General features: G+C 44.9%; 1 protein-coding gene and 1 long non-coding RNA gene across 7 annotated transcripts in view; one reads left to right on the top strand and one right to left on the bottom strand.

Annotated features, from left to right (window-relative positions):
* The window catches only part of LOC146401035 (uncharacterized), a 271,100-nt gene extending 253,705 nt beyond the window's left edge, over positions 1-17,395 (bottom strand). Inside the window, exon 1 of the long non-coding RNA XR_014813342.1 lies at positions 12,470-17,395. This is a non-coding gene — a long non-coding RNA (uncharacterized LOC146401035). The remainder of the gene's footprint in view (positions 1-12,469) is intronic.
* Positions 1-19,128, top strand: part of TSPAN5 (tetraspanin 5) — a 253,303-nt gene that overhangs the window by 89,331 nt on the left and 144,844 nt on the right. The gene's annotated exons all lie outside the window — the stretch shown is intronic.

The raw sequence follows: 19,128 nt of genomic DNA on the forward strand, positions 1-19,128 counted from the left end.
TCGCACGTATTGGGCAGTCATCCAAAGGTTTAAATAAGTGGCATATAAACAGGATGATCCTTTTAAGGTGGATAGATTCAAACATTTCTGCTAGTGTGATAAGTACCACCCGTGCCTTTTGCCCCTTGAAGGGAACCTGGGGTGGGCGTGTCTCATGGGGAGCTGGGGGCTGTCTACCCAGCGAGAGGGTTCCCCAGGTTGACAAGGTCTGCTCAGGTGCCTCGGGACCTTGCAGATGGAGCTAAGAAGCCTCAGGCCAGAGTCTGCTGTCCAGCAAGAGACCTGAAGATGCTGGCCCTCTGTTATTGTCCCCTTGAAGCCAAGCAAGCCAGTGTTCACTTGTGTTAGTAAATGAATAAGCTCCATTACTCATGTTCAAAATAATTAACCCCATTTATCAAGTCACTGTCTGCCGTTCCCTTTAATTCTTGAATCCAGTATATTTGTTATTAAAATGAGGAGGCCGCCCACCAAATTCTTTTCAGTTTCTTAATGGAGTTACTTTGCTTTGTTTTAATTACACATGCAAAGTATTAGCTGGTTTAAATGTACAGATGAAGAGAGATTTTTTTTTTTTTTTTTGTCTTTTTGCCATTTCTAGGGCCGCTCCCTCAGCATATGGAGGTTCCCAGGCTAGGGGTCTAATCAGAGCTGTAGCTGCCAGTCTACACCAGAGCCACAGTGACGCAGGATCCGAGCTGTGTCTGCGACCTACACCACAGCTCACGGCAACGCTGGATCTTTAACCCACTGAGCAAGGCCAGGGATCAAACCCAAAACCTTGTGGTTCTTAGTTGGATTCATTAACCACTGCACCACGACGGGAACTCCAAGAGAGATCATTTTTACATGGCAAGATATTTCATAGCATACCTCTGCAAATAATTTTAAGAAATAAAGCGTATTAACGTGCAAACATTTTCACCGTTCTGAATGCATTCTCAAGTAAAACTTAAAATTTTGCAGGCTGGATTTAGGCAGGGGCTAAATAAAAGACTTGGGGAGTAGAACTTGTCTCCCACCAAGTAGAGATACCCCACGTTACCTTCCATAGCAGCCTAGTCTGTTCTATCATTGGAGTTGTAAGACATAGGACCCAATGAGACTCTCTCTTCTGATAGCTAGGCAGTCCCTAGACTGTTCCTGTTCCCTTCCCAGGTGAGCTGACAACCTCCAGGAAAGCCTGGGTGACTTAATTATCCCTCCGTTCCCCTTCCCCGCAAGCATCCCCCTGTTTTATATAATAAAATTTTGAATATTGGAGGACAGTGGGACTTGGTGTCATAAGATCTGGGTTTCAATCTGATTTCTGTTAGCTTCCAGCTATGTTCTCTGACCCATAAGCGTTTTGTATCTTAGTTTCCTCATCGGGAAAGTGAGAATGCTGGAAAATAGTTCTCCATAAATCTCATGTTTCGGTATGTCTTGCAAGCTGCGGTACCGACTGCCTTTGTTCTGGACCATCTCTGCCAGGATGTTTGTAAGAGTGAAGAGCCTTGGAAGAGAGGTGCCCGGAACAAAAGTATTTGGGCTCCCCAAGGTCAAGGGTCGTCTCTTGTAGTGCAGTTCACGGTGCACACTCTCTTTGCAGTGTCCTGTGGGAATTGTTGCCCAGGGAACGGATGCAGATGCTGATTCTCTGTGGCCACTGTATTGGGGTGAGTAGTCCATGGGCATTTGTCTCTGACCCAGGAATTGCACGTGTCCTGCCAGCATCTTGTGAAACCGTGGTAGGCTGACGTGTTAGCTTACCAGTCGGTTGAGTGCACAGTGCTGTCAGCAGTGCTACCTGCTCAGTCTTAACTTGATCAGTGTGCTCTCTGCCTCTCTGCACCATCTGTCCCTAACTTGGTTCAGGTCATTAGCATTTCTTACTTGCAGGACTGTAATACTCCCTTCCTTCCCCAACAGCCCATTCTCCAGCTCTACTGCAGCGAACGGGAATCAGTGGTAAATTGGATCGTGTCTAGGTGCTTAAATAGCTCCTAATGTAGACAGGATTAAAGCCAAACTCCATTATAGGGTTCTGGCTTATCTCTCACCTCTCATCCACATTCCGTTTCCCAGCTGTATGGCGATAGAGCAAAGGGATGGGCATATATGACGTCCGTTAGGAAGTATTCAGGTTCCCGAAGTTCAGGGGACCTCAGCAGTCGTGCAGTTCTGCTGTGTGTGCAGGTGTCACCAGGTTCTCTCCCCATCACCCTGTGGGAATAGGGGCTCGGGAACTGGTTCCAGGGTGTGAATGTTCTTATGTTAGGTGACTGCACCTTTGCACTTAACCTCTGCGTTCGGGGATGTGTCTGCCATTTCTGTCTACCTTCTACCAAAGGTTTGGTGTCTACCATAAAAAGTTGGAGAGGACCAATGAGGCCAAGAGGGCAAAGCACGTCTCCCAGAGCCTGGGTAGCCACGGCTCATGCTGCTGCAATCATTCTTGCAAGAGCTGGTTCTAGAAGGATAACCTTTGGGAACTCATGGCTAAACTTGGTCTTCTCCCACCTCACCCCATCATTTAGCCATTCTGTCCTTTGGCATGTATTCCTCATAGCTCCTTTTCAGAAATATTTTAAAAACCCTTCAAAATACAGTGATATCTACTAAAGTGCTAAAAAGAAGGAGCTTACGTATTTTGCTTCTGGCCAGTTGGATGGCAGATATCGAGGAGGGCTGTGGGATGCTCATAGCTAGAGTGCCAGCCTGGCACTCTGCCTTTCTCAGTTGGAGTGGTTCTGGGCAATCTGTTTTGTTTTGTAGTCTTATTTTTTTTTTTTTTTCTTTTAACACCCTGTTTTTCACCTCACGGTCTTTGATTCACAGCAAATTGTTTGTTTTTTAAAGGAGAAATCAAAGGTGCGTTTACATGGTTAAAATACAAGCTGGCTATTGTGAGTTTTACAAGCTGTCACATCATATGGATTGTCTTCTGTCTGGCGAAGTTCACCCTCGGAACCATTTTAAACAATGGTGGTGAAAAGATGAAGACGTCAGGCAGTCAGTCCCTCCCTTGTGTGGGGATTATGTGGGCGGAATTGCCTCTTCTTGGGGGCACTTGCCACAGTGGGCAGGCTTTGGTGCCCATTCAGTTGGTCCTTGAGGTCCTTGTGGGACGGGACCTGGGTGGAGTTTCATGCCAGGTCTTGACAGGGCCTGGCTCCTGGAAGGCATTCCAGAAATTGTTTGGAAGGCACGGATAAGTAAAAAAATGTGCAAGTGCTCAGGCCACTGCGAACCATTAGTCCAATGTCAATGACTTTGCTCCCCCTTCTCTGCTGTGGGAAGATGTGCTGGTGCAGGAGTCGGGGGCTGGCAGTGGAGACTGAGGGTGATGAGCCATACTGTTTTCCTTGGCGTTCTCTCTGCTTGTGTTCCTGTCCTCTGACCACTCTCCCTAAACCTCAGCAGGCCTGGCTGGGGAAGAAGGCCTCGGTAAAAACTGGGCATCTTTGTCTCTTGTCCCACCCTCTCCAGTGAGGTTTGTCATCCCTTAATTCTTGGCACCTCTGTTCTAATCATCACCTGTAGAGACTTCTCTCTGATATAGTTGTGCGGGTCCAGGAGAGTATCTTTCCTCCCAGAACCACAGATTCCTCCTTTGTGTTTGCTGGATCCTTTCGGGGCCCTTTTTGTTTCTGAGTGAGTTGGGGGGTCTATCTGGGAAGAGAAGAGAGTAATGACTCCATGTATTAAAAAAATTCAAATTGGGACAAAGCATCCACCACAGATTCCCCCCCCCACCCCCATTTGTGGACTGCTTTTATAATGAACTTTATAAGAGCATGCAAATTAAACCACATTTAATGAATGGATTTTATTGCAAAGAAGACAGTTACTCAAAAAGGAAAAAAAAAAAAGTGTGCTCACCTGTGTGTGTGTCTGTTGCTAGTATTTGGATATTTGAAATCTGGGTCACCGCACTCTGAGGGAAACTTGATATATCATAATCCAGACTTTGGTCCCAGACTGTGTTCTTCTGTTGGCTTATGTAGGATCCTTGTGACAGCTCTTGACAGTCAAGGGCATACTTGGCTGCTTGTGATTTCAGGGTCACTGAAAAAAGTCAGCGCTTTACCAACTAGAGGATGTGATAGGAGTATAAGTCATAGGTAATTTTTAATGTGATTGATCCTTTTTACTTAGGTGCATGGGAATATAGGAGGGGGTGGACACTATTCTATTTTCTATTTATGATGTATTATTCATGAAATTCGAATCTTTTTTTTTTTTTTTTCTGCCTTTTTAGGGCTGCACTGGCGGCATATGGAGGTGGAGGTTCCCAGGCTAGGGGTCGAATTGGAACTGTGGCCGCCGGCCTACGCCACAGCCATAGCAACATGGGATCTGAGCAGCATCTGCGACCTGTAACTCAGCTCACAGCAACACCGGATCCTTAACCCACTGAGCAAGGCCAGGGATCAAACCTGCGTCCTCATGGATGCTGAGCCATGATGGGAACTCTGAAAATCTAATTTTTAGGTTTAGTGGTACAGATATAACTATGGTATAACTATTGAGTATAATAAAAGTATAACAGTGATATAGCTATTGGGACTAAAATGATACCTTTCTCTTTATTTATCAGATCCTCTCAAAGGATGATGACCATTCATTTTAAATTCTGTCCATCGAGGTGCTGAAATGCCACCAGATGTGATTTTATAGGTTTTCAATCCTAGAAAGGATTTGCAATTTGAATATCATTTCTAAAGATGAAAGGAACTTCCTGTATCACTCAGAACTCTTAATAACTTCATTTTCTTTCTTTCTTTGTTTCTTCTTTTTTCTAGGGCTGCACCCGTGGCATATGGAGGTTCCCAGGAGAGGGGTCTAATTGGAGCTGTAGCCACTGACCTACGCTAGAGCCACAGCAATGCGAGATCCAAGCCGCATCTGCGACATACACCACAGCTCACCACAATGCAGAATCCTTAATCCTCTGAGCGAGGCTATGGATGGAACCTTCATGCTCGTGGATACTAGTCAAATATGTTTCCACTGAGCCATGATGCCTCCAGTATAACTTCATTTTCAGTTGTGTTACTGGCTGACATAACTGAAGAGGTCATGACAAACACTGGGAATGCTGAGTTGTTTAGGCAAATCTGTCTTGTTTAGATTGCTGAAAGATTCATTGATTTGTGGGAGAGGGAAAACTGGGGGAGGGTGGCTTGAGCATTTCCATTTCATTTTAATGTGTATGTGTTTTGAGGCTGTGCGAGCAAGATTACAAAGCAATCCTAGGCAATTTAGGCTTGTGTAAGGAACTGGCTTTTCTGTCTGCCATCCTGGCGCTTTTCTTCCGGCTAAGCCTGAACCTTGGCAGCCTCGTCCCCATCACCAGCATCATCGGATGTTAACATCTCAATTTCTTTAACCCCTGCCCTGCTCTGAGCCTCCCTCCTCCTGACTGCGCTGGCCTCCTGCTGTCTCTTTCCTGCCTGTGGTCGGTCCACTCTTAGCGCTGAGCCAAGGGCTCCAGTCCCAGATCTGATGGTGACACTCCCATGCTTTGGTCTCCCTGGCTTCCCCCCCGCCCTTGGTCTCACCTAAAATCCTCCCCATGTTCTTTTCCTTCTCCAGTGCCCACCTTGTGGCTTTGTCACTTTCTTCCTCTCTTCCTCCTCTCCTGCTCCAGCCCTCTCGACTTGGCTTTCTGCCTGGAATTCCTTCCTACTTCAGAGCCTTTGCATGTGTTCTTTCCAGAGCACATGGGATCTGCCCTCCAGATCCAGTGAAGTCCAAGTCATAACTCCCAGGACTTTTCCTTCCAAGCACCCATCTTAAGCAGGTTAGATCATTATTACTTATTTGGGTGATTGATTATATTCTGCACTGGTCGGTCACCTTTGAGAGGGTAGGGGCTGCGCATTTAATGTGACTTTGATAAACTCAGCACCTAGGGTTGCATCTTTAAAGTGCTCCATGGGTCTCAGTTTCCTGCGGCAGCTTTGGTTTATACCTGCAGTCTTCAAGTCATGGTTAATAGTGTCCCCTATCGCTTTGAAAATTACTCATCTTAGACGGCAGCATACGTGGTGATCCTACTTAAAGCCCAGGGATGTTAAAATCATTCAGGTAAAGAGCTGCCCTGTCAGCCCTGAGGGTTTGGGATGGAAATGCTATACCATTTGGTTGTGATGGTCGTTGTACAACTGAAAAAAAAAAAAAAAAAGTTGCCTATCAGGATCCTAGAGCAGGAGACCCCAGTGCTGGGTGGAGGCAGGAGGGGCTGTTGCCAAGTCTGAGTCTGGCTGAAGGTAATTTATGTTCTTGAAACTCTGGCAGCATAGACAGACGTGCATTTTTTTTTTTTTTAAACATTTTGAAGAGGTGAGATCATTCCTTGCACACCTGGGCTTTTAGAATATGATAGTGGAGGCATCAAGACTGTTAAATGGAAAATACACACAGGGTAGTGACAGGTAGGTGGTGCTTCCTCCAATCAGAGGCTGACGGATTTTTGAGCGGAAGGGGTTGAGGGTGCTATTGCATTTTGTCTGGTCTGCAAACACAGTCCTTGCCACCCTGGTCTACGGGGAGCCAGTCTCTGGTGGGCAGTCTGTCCGGTGGGAGGGTACAGGGATTATCTCTGCTCTAGTTTCCCTGCCCATCTGTGGACTCAGAGACTTGGTTGAATTAAAAAAAAAAAAAAAAAAAAAAGTGGTTGGAGTTCCCATTGTGGCTCAGTGGGTTAAGAACCAGACTAGTATCCATGAAAATGCTGGTTCGATCCCTGGCTTTGCTCAATAGGTTAAAGATCCGGCGTGGCTGTGATTTGTGGTGTAGGTAGCAGATGTGGCTCAGATCCCATGTTGCTGTGGCTCTGGTGTAGACTAGTGACTACAGCTCCAATTTGACCCCTAGCCTGGGAACTTCTGTATGCCGCAGGTTCGGCCCTAAAAAGCAAAGACCCATACATGATCATCTCAATAAACACAGAAAAGGCATTTAAAAAAAAAAAAAAAAAAAAAAAAAAGGTAAAAGGTAGCCTGAGGGAGGCCCTGGTTTGCAAGGTCTGTCGCAGCCCAGGCCCCAGAGACTCAGGTTCCTTCTCTCTGACTTGGGGCCGTGCACCTGCCTCGGGGAAGGCTCTGAAGACTAGCGCAGGAACATGCTTTGCAAGATGCTTTCAGATTGCTCAGTCCCTGGAGGGGAAAAGGGCTTTTTTTTGTGCTGCTAGGGTGAAGATCATTTTTCTCAGATGCCATAGCCCGAGGTCTCCAACCGACAACAGCTAGGAGCCCCTCTCAGGCCTGGCTTCTACACAGCAGCGGGGCTGAACCTCGAAGAGGTGGCTTCCTCCATCCTGGCCCTGCGGGGCTGGGCAGCTACAGGAGATTCGTGGAGGCCCAGGCAGGCAGAGAGAGGTGCCAGAGAATAGGACAAACAACAGAACCACTGAGGGGGGAGTGCCATGCACCTCCCCCCCACCACCGTGCAGGTGGGGTCATTTTGCGGGTGTATATAGGGCCCAGCCAGAGCCAGGGATGGGAAGTGCATGCCAAGGCCCCAGGGCGGGGGGAGGGGGGGGGGCTCAAGGAGATTTTGCAAAGCGCTTGCAAGGTTTCTCTAAGAGTCACATATCTACAACAGGCCGAATCGGGATTGGCTGAAAAGAAAGGTGAAATGAGGTAATCGGAATTACTTTTTTTTTTTTAAAGTTCTGGCATCTTGTGTTCTCTGCCTACCAGAAATTATTCCAGCAGAACCGTGATAATGCCTTTCATGTGCTAAGCCTTCCAGATGGCACTTTCTCAGCCCGTAAGCAGAAGAGGGAGTGGAGCATTTGCGATTGACGAGGGAGTTAATTTCCCTTCTTCGCTATGACCCAGTGCACTCTTGCTCGCCCTTTGGACCTCATCCTGAAGTCCTCAGCCCTGCAGGGGCTTCCGCTACCCCTCACTTTAGTGGAGGGATGTCTTGGCGTTCCCGGAAATGACTGACTGCATGGAGCGCTTTGGAGGCTCTCTGACAGCTTTCTGTGGTCTGAGTGGACCCTGAGTTCCTTGAGGACAGAGTCTGTCCCTCTGCTGGGCAGCAGTGGCATGCAGGGGAGCTTGGCGCTGGCGTCCTGGGCACCACCTCAGCACCTCCCTATGCGAGGATCCCGAGGATCCTTCCCCTGGACATGGGATCCCCTCTGTCACTCTCTCCCTCCAGGGATGCTCCCCGAGCCTGCAGGCCTGGGGCTACAGTGTAAGAGGGTTTCAGATCATTCTTGCCCTTGGGGAGCTCTCAGTCCAGTGGAGCAAAGACCTCTAGAGAAATACACACACCAAGGGAAGCGGTGTGAAAACCCAAGGAAGGGGTGATCCGGCAGCGCGTCCCAGCAGGCAGCGTCGCTCTGCATTTTGAGGAGGGTGAGGGGTTTGCTGAGCACAACGCGTGCTATGTTTTTTTTCCCCCACGCAGCTTGCTAGGTTGCAGCGTGTGTCATGCATGTTACGCACTTGGCTGTGTGCAGCCTGGTGGATGGTGACAGCTGCAGTGCTGTTTCTCTGGGGTCCTCCTCCTTTGTCTGGATCCTGATCCCTTTCCCAGGAGGGCGGGTGCAGCCTACTCTGGGGGCACCTCGCGCTAAACTCTTCCAGCGGAGGCTCAGCGGTTACTACTTGGTTTATCTCTGTTAGTTTTGTTCTGCAGCTAGATTTTGGACTCACTGAGGGCGAGGACCACTCTGTCAGCATTGCGCACAGATGCATCTGTGCCTACAGAAAGTGCTGAGGAGATGCTGGAGTATTTTCATGCATCATTATTATCTGACACTATAAGTATGACCAACCTGGCCTTGACTCTGAAGTATAAGCAGCGTCTGCGTATCATCATCGTTATTCTTTAGGAAAGCATCAGTTTTTGATCAGCAGCATATCACCCGTCTGAGGTTCATTCATTCATTCTTTAACTCCTTCCTTCACTTACAGGCTCTACCTTTGCAAATAATACTTGTCTGTTCCTGCATTGAGGTGTGTGTTTGTTTGTTTGTTTTGAGTGCTGCTTTTTTACAGCCCTGGGGATTTTATTCTTCAGACTTGATAACTGTTTTGAGAAATCTCTATCTCTTGGATACTGGATGAGAGCTAATTCTTTTCTATTAAGTACTTCTTAGAGTGATTGACCATAAACCATTTGAGAAATCACTAACTTTTGTGAATGACCTTTGAGATTTGACAGTGACTTCAATTGATAATAGAATGTGCTTTGGGTGGAAAACTGGAGGATACTGTTTCAGTCTGCAAACCAAGGCAGAGATGAGGCGGTTTCTGAGAAATGTTAACTTATCAGTAGTTTAGGTCAATGTATCAAGTAATACACGGCTGGGCAATAATGATTAAAAAGAAATTGCTGCATGGCGCTTATGACGTGGTAGGCACTGTTGTAAGTGCTGCGTGTATATTAACGCATTTAATCTTCCCAGTGACCCCAGGAGGTATCTGCACTATTCTTCCCGTCGTGGGCACAGAAAGTGTGTGACTTGGCCATGGACGTGGGCGTGTGCCTGCAAACAATCCCTCTGGGACTAAAGATGTTTTGATTACATATAATCTAGTGTGGAACTGGAAAATTGGGAAGTAATTCAGAAAGAAGTTAAAATAGTCATTCTTTGGACAGGTTAAGGCAATTATGTTTGTTAAATTGTTTCCATTACACGAAGTATGTGTTTATGTGGTTATTTTTTTCTTTTCTCTTTATTCTCCAAATCGCAGTAAAATATATATGACTGATGGTTAGTTTTGAACTCACATAGTGGGCTTCTAAAACAAATAACTTCACGTTCTGATAAGTTAAAAGAGACTTTCAAAGCATTCCTGCTTCCACAGCAGAGTGGTTTCAAATGATAAATTTTGCCTCTGCCAGTGATGCCTGTCAGAAAGCCTTGGGAAGAACGTGAATTTAACTTACCAAGTAATTATGCATGCTGTCCCTCGGCATTCTTACTAGAGCAGAATGTATAGGATACAGTTCAGTTTGGGTATCCTTGCAAATTGGGATTGAACCTGTAATCTCATGGTTCCTAGTCGGATTCGTTAACCACTGTGCCACGATGGGAACTCCTTTTTTTTTTTTTTTTTTTTTAGTAAGCAATTTCTCAAAGTCACTGCTTTGAAAGAACATTTAAGTGAAAACAAACGAATCCCAGAGAGCCTGGTGGTCCCCACGCACAGAGAAGAGTGGGGGAGTTGGAAGGTGTGCTGTATCTCTCGCTGGGTCTCTGCTGTGCACTGACCTGCTTTGCTTTGCCTGCTGACGTTTTGGGTGTACAGAACATAGCTGTATCTCTGAGAATTCGTCTGTAGGCTAATTTTGTTTCTTTTCTGTGTATTTAAAATAGCCTTGTCCCTTGTTATGGACGATCAGGGCACTTCTGATGCGTCCTTTGTAGCGTCATTGTATTTCTTTTGTATGTTTATGATGATGGGTTTAAAATGGGGAACATTGTGAGCTATTTATGCTGCTTGAGTTACAGAGGACATTAGTTAGGCACCCTTTGGGTTACTCAGAGATTCTTAGGGCTATGGTGTGTGTTCTAATGATATTTGACCTGTCCAGGGAGCTGTAGATGCTTGGAAGAGTGTTTGGTCCTTAATAGTGGTATCTAAATTCTAGGCATGTTATCTGTAACTTTCAGTTTCAAAAAAATCTATGTCAGTCTGTTTCTTTATATCCCAGTGCTGTTTCTCCCCCCCCCTTCTTATTTTATATTTAATCATTCTTTTTGGCTCACAACAGCAATCCAGTTCAAGGATTTACTTTTTCTATTTCCAACCCCATCGTTATGTTTATGTAAAAAGTATGTTTTGAGTTACAACAATTCATGGGGATCAAGCCTCTACTCTGTAGGGAGAAGAGAAATGTCATTTACTACAGAGTTTATACAGACCAACGTCCTGCTGCATGCTGGGTTTCCACGGTAATCCAGGGGGTTTATTTGTGTTACACTTAAAGAAAAATGACCATATTTGGCCTGACTCTAAGCCATGATGGTATAGGCCCAATGTTTTTCTTGGAGGAATGGGGGGAGCAAGGGGAGTATAGTCCTTTTTCCTCCTCTTTTCTGTATTGGGCATTTAATTCTCAGATTATGGAGTGCATTACATTTACTCATAGAATTCTAGTTCCTATTGTATTTTCCTAGCCCTCCTCCTCTTTTCTTATTCTTTTGAAACAATTTTCAAACTTAGAGGAAAATTGAGCAAGAATATTAAAACGGGGAGTTCCCATTGTGGCTTGGGGGTTAAGGACCTGGATGAGTAGCCATGAGGATGCAGGTTCAATCCCTGCCCTCACTCAGTGGGTTAAGGATCCACCCACCGTTGCCATGAGCTGTGATGTAGGTTGCAGACACGGCTCAGATCCTACATTGCTGTGGCTGTAGCATAGGCCGGCATCCTAGAGCTCCGATTTGAACCCTAGCCTAGAAACTTCCGTACACCTCGGGTGCTACCCTAAAAAGGAAAAATACTGACTTTGGGAAACTGGACAGTGGCATGTAAATCAGTGAAACTGGAACACACCCTCACACAATGCACAAAAATAAATTCAAAATGGCTTAAAGTCTTAAATGTAAGACAAGACACCATCAAACTCCTAGAAGGGAACATAGGCAAAACAGTCTCTGATATCAACCTTACAAATGTTTTCTTAGGTCAGTCTCCCAAGGCACTAAAAGCAAAAATAAACCAATGGGACCTGATCAGACTGACAAGCTTTATGGAATGGGGGAAGATAGTTTCAAATGATGCAACTGACAAGAGCTTAAGTCTCTAAAATATGCAAATAGCTTATACAACTCAACAGTAAAAAAACCAACAACCCAATTGAAAAAAATGGGCAGAAGATCTGAATAGCCATTTCTCCAAAGGAGATATACATATGGCCAACAGACAGATGAAAAAAATGCTCAACATCACTAATGATTAGAGAAGTGCAAATCAAAACTACTACGAGGTACCACCTCACACTGGTCAGAATGGCCATCATTAACAAGTCAACAAATAACAAATGCTGGAGGGGGTGTGGAGAAAAGGGAACCCTCCTATACTGTTGGTGGGAATGTAAATTGGTACAACCACTATGGAACAGTATGGAGGTACCTCAGGAAACTATACATAGAACTACCATATGACCCAGCAATCCCACTCTTGGGCATATATCCAGACAGAAGAACTTGCCTTGAAAAAGACACATGCGGAGTTCCCATCGTGGCACAGTGGTTAACAGATCCGACTAAGAACCATGAGGTTGCGGGTTCGATCCCTGCCCTTGATCAGTGGGTTAAGGATCTGGCGTTGCCATGAGTTGTAGTATAGTTTGTAGACGCGGCTCAGATCCCGTGTTGCTGTGGCTCTGGCGTAGGCCAGTGACTACAGTTCAGATTAGACCCCTAGCCTGGCAGGAGTGGCCCAAGAAATGGCAAAAAGACAAAAAAAAAAAAAAAAAAAAAAAAAAAGAAAAAGACACATGCACCCACATGTTCATTGCAGCACTATTCACAATAGCCAAGACATGGAAACAACCTAAATGTCCATGGACAGATGAATGGATGAAGAAGATGTGATACACACACACACACACACACACACACACACACACAAAATGGAATACTACTCAGCCATAAAAAAGAACAAAATAATGCTATTTGCAGCAACATGGATGGAACTGGAGACTCTCATACTAAGTGAAGTAAGTCAGAAAGAGAAAGAAGTACCGTGTGATATCACATATGTGGAATCTAATATACCGCACAAATGAACCTTTCCACAGAAAAGAAACTCATGGACTTGGAGAACAGACTTGTGGTTGCCAAGGGGGAGGGGGAGGGAAGGGAGTGGGATGGAATGGGAGTTAGGGGTTAATAGATGCAACTACTGCATTTGGAGTGGATAAGCAAGGAGATCCTGCTGTATAGCAGATGGAACTATATCTGGTCGCTTGTGATGGAGCATGATGGAGGATAATGTGAGAAAAAGGATGTATATCTGTGTATGACTGGGTCACTTTGCTGTACAGTAGAAGTTGACAGAACTGTGAATCAACTGTAATGGGAAAAATACTAAAAAAAATAGAAAAAGTACTAAAAAGGAATGGCTATATTTTACTGACGGACTCCAGGTTTCTCCAGTTTTTCCAATAATGTCCTTAGAGCAGAAGGTTCTGGTTCAGAATTGCACACCACATCCAGCTGTCACATCTTTCTAGTCTCCTTCAGTCTGGAAGAGTTCCTCGTTCTTTGTGTGTCTTTCATGACATTGACGTTTTTGAAGATGGCAGCACAGTTGCCACGTGGAATATCCTTCCTTTGCTTAGAGGGTGTTCTCCACTCTTCCTTCAAAACCCAGCTTGTGTTGCTTTCTGTGAGGGGAGGTGGGGGCTGTTCCCGGGGGGAATGGGGCATCTCTCCTCTAGGTTCCCACAGCACTCCATTGATACATTTGAGCATTCATGAGATTCATTCATCCATCCAACAAGTACTTTTTGACTTCTGTGTGCCATGTGGGAAACACTTAAGAACCAAAGAGATGGCAACAAAAATCCCTGCTTCTTCTAAAGTTTCCATTGTAGTGAGGCTAACAGACAACTAACAAGATACATTCATAAACTGGTAAGTGTTTTAGCTATTGATAAGTGCTAAAGAAGATAAAATCAGGCTGCATGTGTGTGTGTGTGTTTGTCGAGGGGGGGCAGGGAATGGCTTTTGTTTGGGTGGCCAGGTGATTCTGGAGCAAGACTCCCAAGGAAGTGAGGTGACAGGCTGTGCCCAGATCTGCAGGAGAGCAGTCCTGGCACAGGGACCCTGCAGGGTGCAAAGGCTAGGCCTTAGGTGCACCAGGGGTGGGAGGAGGGAGCTTGGTGACTGGACCCAAGGGGAGGGGAATATGGTGGGAAAGAAAGGAATCAGACAAAGTAGGAGGGAGTTCCCCTCCTGGCTCAGTGGTTGACAAATCTGACTGGGAACCATGAGGTTTTGGGTTCGATTCCTGGCCTTGCCCAGTGGGTCAGGGATCCGGCATTGCCTTGAGCTGTGGTGTAGGTCACAGATGCGGCTTGGATCCCTAGTTGCTGTAGCTCTGGCGTAGGCCGGTGGCTACAGCTCAGATTGGACTCCTAGCCTGGGAACCTCCATATGCTGCGGGTGTGGCCCTAGAAAAGGCAAAAAGACAAAAAAACAAAAACAAAACAAAACCAACCAAACAAAAAAAATAAAACAAAGTAGGAGACCATGCAGGGCTGTGACCATGAAGGGGATGAGAAGCTCTTGGAGAGTTTTGAGCAGGGAAGTGACATGATCTGACTTAGGCTTTTAAAAAGACCTCTGTTGTATAGAGAAGAGCTGGTGTGTGGGGATGGCGAGAAGGGTAGAACCGGGGAGACCAATTACAGGGCTGAGGTACACACTTGGTACAGTCATTGGACTCCCTCCCATGGGGTAGGACAGTGGTTCTCAAGCTTTAGGATACAGAAGACTTGCAGGCGCTATTTGTGAGCGCTGTAGAATTCTTCCCTGGGAATAGAATCCGTGAGGCTTCACAGGTGATTCTTATGCGGATGGTTCTTGAACCCCAGGTTGATAAGTAGAATAACAAGTGAGTTTGGAATGAGTGAAAAATTGGTTTATGGAAAATGCTTTAGAGATACTTAGGGATGAAGTGTTTCCACTTAGTGATTTATTTCTTATAAACATACTTCTCAAAAAATAATATGTGGTAGCAGGAATTTTCTCTTAGGACTTGCCTAGTATGTAAAGATCTAACTAGGCAAAGCGCTTTTTCTTAAGAGAAGATGTGTGTTGTATCAAATAAACATAATACACTGACAGGCTATTTTCCTGCCTCCAAACACAGGGTTTCAGAAGGAATGAGTAAATTGTGCTAATAGGATTCATTCACAGAGAAGCTATTAGATGTATTCAAGAGGAAATTGGATTCAGGGGGGAGTAGGTTGGATGAAGCCTTTAAAGATATGAATGAGTATTTTAGATACAAATGCGTGTTTTAGAGCCGGGAGTGGACCAGATCTGGCTTGACATTTTATTGTACCAGAGAGCCGCAGGACCCGTGTCAGGGCAGCCTCGGAAACAGGGTTAAGTGCAAGCCATTGAGGGATTTTTGTTGCCTCTCCTTGGCGAAGTAACCTCAGTCTTGCCTGGGTAATCCTGGACTGAATGTGAAAACAAGTTGTGCCTTGTTGAAGTGTATGATGTCATGGTCAAGAGCGTGGACCATGGAGCCGGACCAGGTCCGAAGCCTGCTCTGAACTCTCAGTGTGACTCTGGGCAGCTCCCAGGCTTCAGTTTCCTCCTAGAAGGGAAGTAGCAGTACCTGCCTCCCCAGCTCATGGTGAGGACTGACAGCTAATACCCGCAAGGTACGGAGAAGGAGGTCTGGCACATCGAATGCATTCCACAATTATTAGCACTTCTCCTCCGTCCCTCCTGCTGTTATTATTAATTATATTTCAGTGCTTTCAAATCATATTTTGCCTTTTGGAATCCTGTGACTTTTCAGTGATGGTTATTTGGGGATGCGTATGGTTATTGTGTGTAAAAATATGCTCATTCATGGCTCTGTGTACACGGGGAATTAATTTATGGCTCAAGTGTCATGTTTACACCAGCACTATGCTGGAAGTAGGTTATCATCGCTTTCGTATCATTGGTCTTTTTCCCTCTCTAAAAGAGAGCTGCTTATACTTGGCTTCAGGGACATGTGGTGAGAATTAATGAATAAGTTAATATTTGTGGCTCTACCCCATTAAGGACTAATTAGCATTAGTTACTGCTCTTATAGGCTCTCTAAGTACCATTATCAAACTGATGCTCTGAACCAGGGGCATTGAGAGGACTTTTTCTCCCGGACTGTGGGAAATGATGCTTTATAACCCCTTGGCTGTTTGATTACTTTCCATATCTAAAACAACATAAAAATGACTCCCCATCCCTAAACTTTTATACCCCCCCAACAGCAGAACTCAGTCATACAACTTCTCGTGAAACACTTAGTAATAAAAGGTAACTTACTAAATAAGTAGTAAGTAGTTATTTTTTCCTTTGCAAAATCATCGTCCTTCATTCTTTATTTTCTCATCATTACGCCCCACTTATTTCTGTACTTAGCAGTAACATTCCGAAAATTCCCGTAATAGGGCTCTTAAGGCACAGTGTGGTGGAGGCACATTATGTATGTCGTATTGTGGGTTTCTTTTCTTTTCTTTTCTTTTTTTTTTTTTTTAAGGGGTTTGTATTTCAGTCCTGTGTCACCATAGGCAAGGTGCGGAACTTCCGCACTTCCAGACCTCTTGTCTGTAAAACAGGGACAGTAATACCTTTGGGAATAACGTATGCCAAGTACCCGGCCCACATACCAGCATGCGTGGCTGACTATGGCTAATACTCGCAATGATGTTATTACTTTTCTTATTGAGATTCAATTTTCTAATGTAGCTGGAACCACTTTCATCATTTTCATATAAAGCAAAGGATACCTTTTAGGTCCTTAGGTCAATTGGATTTCTGCCCGACATGGAAGTTACCTTCAATAGCTAATTTCCCAGACCTGCTCTGGGAAGACTCCTCTTCCATCAATCGATTAATATTACATCTTTCCAAGGATGCGACTATAGGGCGAATGTGGGAATTGCGTGTTTTATTCAAGTATAGTCATTCAGTGTAATGCACTGTTAGACTTCCCAATTTTGTATTGGTGTCGGGAGTCACCTAAGGAGTGGGCTCCCCCTAAAAGGACAGTGGCCTGAGCAAGTCTGGTGGGTTCCTGTGCTCCTCACAAAGCTCCATTTATTTAACCCCAAGTGTCTTTTGTTCACAGAGTTACAAAGTTAAAATGCACTTTCCTGTAATGTAGCCCGGAAAGGATTAGCTACACCCTTGACTGATAGGTCCAGAGAGCTTGATAATCTCTGGATATGGCATGTGAGGACCCAAATCCCGTAAACTCGAATTCTGAGATGGGACAGAGGATGCTGATATAGGTTTATTCTTAGGATGCTCCCCTTCCGATTTGCCTCTGTCATGAAATAGCTACTCCTGGGCAGGGAGCGGGTGTAGGGGGCAGGATTTGCCTCCCACCTTAACCTCCTTGGATTTCTCACTTTGAAGTGCTGTGCACTGTCTGGGCTGGCTTGCGGGCGCTTGGAGGAAACAGTAGGAACTTGGTGAGTACATGACCAGGTCCTTTCTCTGCAGCTCCCTTCCAGGGAGGTCTGTTTTAAATTAGGTTTGATGTCCAGACTGAAAAGCGTTTATTCACCAGTTCTGATAAGAGGTCAAGGCGCTGAACCTCTCACAGCATTCGGACAGGGAACGAGAAGCCTTCTTCTTTCTCCACCACCGCTCTCCCTCTTCCAAAAGACAAGGAAGAAAAAAAAAAAAAAAAAGGAAAAATGTAGGAAGAAGTAAAATGGGGCTTATCTGATTCTTGGTTCACGTGTCAGAATTTAGGAATCTTCTGTTTCTTATTACAGTTTTGTCTTTTTTGTGGGTTTGTTTTGTCTTTGGTGTTCTCCCTGTGAATGTCCCAGTGTCACAGTTTTGCTGCATCCTATTTATCAGGTTCATTTTTGCAGGCTCGTTTTTCATCTATCCTGCTACTTTTTGGGAGCTCCTAAAAGGTCAGACCAAGCTTCTCTTTTTGTACCTTCTGTGCCTCCTCTTGAGGAATCTCATCTATGTTCTAGGCTGCTGAGTCTTCAAAAAAAAATTTTTTTTTTTTTTTTTTTTTTTTTTTTTTGCCTTTTTAGGGCCACACTCATGGCATATGGAGGGTCCCAGGCTAGGTGTCTGATCAGAGCTGTTGCTGCCGGCCTACATCTGCGACTTAGACCACAGCTCACGGCAACACCGGATCCTTAACCCACTGAGCGAGGCCAGAGATCGACCCCACAACCTCATGATTCCTAGTCGGATTTGTTAACCACTGACCCCTGATGGGAACTCCTCAAAAATTTTTTTTAATTTAAAAATTTTTAATTGAAGTATAGTCGATTTGTAATACTGTATTAGTTTCAGGCATACAGCACAGTGATTCAATTATACATACACATATATTCTTTGTCAGAAGCTTTTCCCTTACAGGTTATTATAAAATAGTGAGTATAGTTCCCTGTGCCATATAGGAGGTCCTGGTTGATGATCTGTTTTATATATAGTAGCGTGTAGATATTAATCCCAACCTCTTCATTTATCCCTCCCCTGCCCCTTTTCCCCTTGGGTAACTATGGTTTCTGTCTGTGAGTATCTTTTTGTTTTGGAAATAAGGTCCTTTATATTGGTGTGTATGTGTATGTGTATATATGTATGTGTATATATATGTATGAACTTATTTATATACAAATACACAATATATACCCATACGTGTAGAATTTAAAAAGATACGTGACATCCTGTGATAATTTGCCTTTCTTTGGCTTCCTTCACTTAGTATCTCTAGGTCCATCCATGTTTCTGCAAAGGCATTATTTCATTCTTTTTTTTTTTTTTTGCCTGAGTAATATTCCATTGTATATGTATGTACCACATCTTCTTTACCAGTGCGTTTGTTGATGGATGTTTAGGTTGTTTCCATGTCTTGGCTATTGCAAATAGTGCTGCAGTGAACACTGGGGGGCATGTGTCTTTTTTTTTTTTTTTTTTTAAGGGCCATACTTGCAGCACATGGAAATTCCCAGCCTAAGGGTTGAATTGAAGCTACAGCTGTTGGCCTGTGCCACAGCCACAGCAACACCAGATCCAAGCCACGTCCACCTAAAGCTCGAAGCCATGGTGGATCCTTAACTCACTGAGCGAGGCCAGGGATTGAACCTGCATCCTCATGGATGCTAGTTGGGTTTGTTTCCATTGAGCCACAGTGGGAACTCTGGGTGCATGTATCTTTTTGAGTTACGGTTTTCTCCAGATAGATGCCCAGAAGTGGGATGCTGCATCATATGGTAGTTCTATATTAAGGTTTTTAAGGAACTGCTCTACTAATCTGTAATGGCTGTACCAATTTAGATTCCTACCAAGAGTGTAGGAGGGTTCCCTTTTCTCCACCCCCTCTCCAGCATTTATTATTTGTAGACATTTTGATGATGGCCATTCTGACTATAGTGAGGTGATACCTCATTGTGGTTTTGATC

This window comes from Sus scrofa, chromosome 8 (genome assembly GCF_054392235.1).
Source record: "Sus scrofa isolate SSC_HxYL_T2T_F1_AM1 chromosome 8, Sscrofa_HxYL_maternal_Yorkshire_Landrace_v2.0, whole genome shotgun sequence".
Lineage (NCBI taxonomy): Eukaryota > Metazoa > Chordata > Mammalia > Artiodactyla > Suidae > Sus > Sus scrofa.